The sequence below is a fragment of the Gekko japonicus genome, unplaced genomic scaffold (assembly GCF_001447785.1).
Source record: "Gekko japonicus isolate JY-2015 unplaced genomic scaffold, Gekko_japonicus_V1.1 scaffold131, whole genome shotgun sequence".
Lineage (NCBI taxonomy): Eukaryota > Metazoa > Chordata > Lepidosauria > Squamata > Gekkonidae > Gekko > Gekko japonicus.
In genome coordinates, this window is record NW_015167061.1 from 2,285,900 (window position 1) to 2,289,083 (window position 3,184).

A 3,184-nucleotide genomic window follows, 5' to 3' on the forward strand; every position below is an offset into this window, starting at 1 on the left:
CGCCCACCCGCCCAGACTCTCTCCATGGCACCCTTCCGACAGAGGCGTCTCAGATGTGCTCCCAAGCCAGATAAGAACATTGTGACCAAGTCGGGCTTGGTCATCCCCTGCCATGGGTGAGATTGGGCACGTTGACTTTCAAGGAGAAGAGATTGGATTTATACCCCCGCCCTTCAATCGGAGTCTCAGAGCGGCTTACAATCTCCTCCTCCTCCCCACAACAGACACCCTGTGAGGGAGGCTGGGCTAAGAGAGCTTTGACAGAAACTGCTCTTTTTCAAGGACAGCTGTGCCAGAACTATGGCTTGCCCAAGGTCATCCAGCAGGTGCTGCAAGTGGAGGAGTGGGGAATCAAACCCAGTTCTCCCAGATAAGAGTCCGCGCACTTAACCACTAGATCAAACTGCCTCTCCTAGGCAGAGGCCTTCTCCTTGAGAAACCAGCCCGTCCAACTCTTAACATAGGTGCCAGCCTAGGCAGAACATTGTGCACTCTGCCCAAAAATGTGCCTCCTGGAGCCGAAAGGGAGAGCAAAGAATTTAGGCTGGCAAACCCCAGCACGTGGTACACGGCCCGGCCCACCCCCGGAAAGCAAATCCAGAACGGCTCCTTTTTATGAGACTCTCATCTAGAGGAATTTGGGGCCTCTTAGCTGGCCAGCTGCTCTGCACCGGAGGAGGCTCCTGTCTTGCACAGAAGTGTAAAGCAAAGGAATCTGTGCTGTGGCGGCGTGCTCTTTGGACTCAGTGGCTGGTCGCGTGGAAGGCTGTTTTAACTTTAAAGGGCCTGAAGAGCAAACAAAAGACTCTGAGCTTCTTGCAGCTGCTGTAGGGAAAATGCCTGTTTCCATTCTCTCCCCTCGAATCATTTCCAGAAGGAACTCTTTCATAATTAATACCGCTAAGAGAAATGGTAAGATCATGCCCACAAAGAAGCACCAGGAAATCAAACGGGAGTACCACTGAGAACTTGGGGCCAGATGTTCCACTGTGATGCTGGACGCCTGGGTCCGAGGGCTTCTTACTCACTTTGTGGAGGCGAGCGCAGGAATCCCTTTCGGGGGCCCAGAGGAAACTGGGCTCCTTGCAGGGTCCTTCGGAGGGTCCCCAGAGAGGCCGGGGGAGGTGTAAGGAGGCCTCTCTTTGCCACCCAGCTTCCTGGCTCCAAGACTTCCTCCCTCCCTGCCTTTGCATGCCAGCTCCCCTGAGCCGGGAAGGCTGTCCTTGCTGGGTTCCCCTTTTCCTTGTCTCATTTGGCTACGTGTCCTGGAGGCCATGTGGAAAAGAGGCACAAGGGACAGGGTGTTTCCGGTGCCAAAAACAGTTGTGTGGCCGTCTCTCTTTGCAGAGGCCTCCCTGGGCGTGTCATGCCCTTCTCCCTCGGGCGAAGGCCAGTTGAGTCCATGCCCAGGAGCAGAAGAGGATGGAGACTGTGCAGAGCTTCCTGCTCTCCTCCTTCTCTGGGTCGAGCTGGAGCAGTCAGGAGTCGGTGCTCTGCCCCACAGTGAGAAAGGGGGAAAGTGTTCTCGTTGTTACTGGGCTGCTGCTCTGAAGTAACTCCAGACTTTTCCGTGTAAGTCTCTTGAGAGAAGAAATCCCAGGCAGGGATCCCCGGAAGAGACCGGCTGTCCCCCAGATGTCAGGGTGTTCTCTCTCCCATCTGGGAGGGGGCGGCAATTACTGCTAACATCTGCCTCAGCAGCCAGCAGCTGGGAGGATATCAGCCCACGTGAACATGCCCAGGAGGCACCGTTCTGGGCAAAGGTTTCTAGAGTTTCTCAGCTGCCAGCCGGGCAGCTTCCAAACTTCCCCCCGCCCTTGCCATGGAGTTCTCTTTTCCAGGAGCGGTGGGTTCATTCTTCGGGATCTTTTGCTCTCAGTACTCCAAGCCGGGGACTGCAGGGAGCTTTCTCCAGCCGGCAAAGAGCTGCTTGGGGTGGGCAACCGTGGAACGGACACCTGGGCAAGGAGAGGGCGTTACACCCTCCACACACACACCCCACTGTGCCAGGACCCCCCCTTTTAAATCTGTGTCTGAATGGCAAAGAAAGAAAGAAAGAAAGAAAGAAAGAAAGAAAGAAAGAAAGAAAGAAAGAAAGAAAGAAAGAAAGAAAGAAAGAAAGAAAGAAAGAAAGAAAGAAAACCCAGGCAGGGGGTCTTTAGTCCCCCCAGCATCTGCCAGGATTTGAGAGTTACTCTTAATCTAGGGAGGGGGTGTCCCCCCCCACTTTGTTTACAAAAACTGCTCCCCCACCGAGTCCCTGGATGACCCGAAAGCAGGTGCGTGCCCATGAATTGCTTTCCAGCGGAAATCCAGTCTAGAGACAGGCCTGTGGGTTCTCTGGCTGGTGAGTTCTCACTGGAAACATAAATAACATTATTAGCAATAATCAATATTTAAGGCTGACCTCCCCGTCAATCCGTCATCCAGAAAGAGGCCTTCTGGAACCCGGCAAGAGTGCCACAGCATCACACAGCCCGGGCTGCAAGCCACGGCAGTTACGCTGGCGCAGCGCCACCCGGAGAGAGCCTTCCTGCTCTTCTCAACAGACCCTGGACCTCCTTCTGCCTTCTGGAATCCCTGGGCTCCAGGGGCAAGGAGGCATCTTGGAGTCACCCGGAATGGCAAACAGTGTTGCTAACCACACCTGCTTGGCCTCTTCACCCCAGGGAGGTCTGCCTGTCTGCCACATCCTAGTAGGGCAATGCAGGTTGGCTCCCCACGGCCAGAGGGGCATTGTGGGAAGGGACAGATCTTGCCGGCTGCCTCTGTGCATCCAGAGGGGGTTTGTGGCTCTTGCCTAACAGCAAAAAGAGACCTTTGCCGTGCATATCGGCAGCAGTGCGGTGCCACCTGTTTGCCCTGTTGCTTAAAGGGGTGCTCAGTGCAGCCAATTATAAGCTTGGAAGGGACAGAGCCACCCCCAGTTTGGAGCATCCCACATTTTCAGGGGAGGGGGGGGTCTCTTACAACTTGCCCATGCAGGAGTGAAGGGTGAACCACTGCCCTTTGGGTGGGGTGCTAGAGCCAGCAGGCAGCCCTGATGGGGGCATCAAGCTCCCCACTGCCCTGGAAATCACCCCCCAGACGCCTAAAGGGGGAGGGCTGCAGACCAGGGGAGCTGGCATAAAAAGGCCCCTTAAAAGCAGCGGGGGCAGGATATGAATCAGCGTAGTGGTGCCGG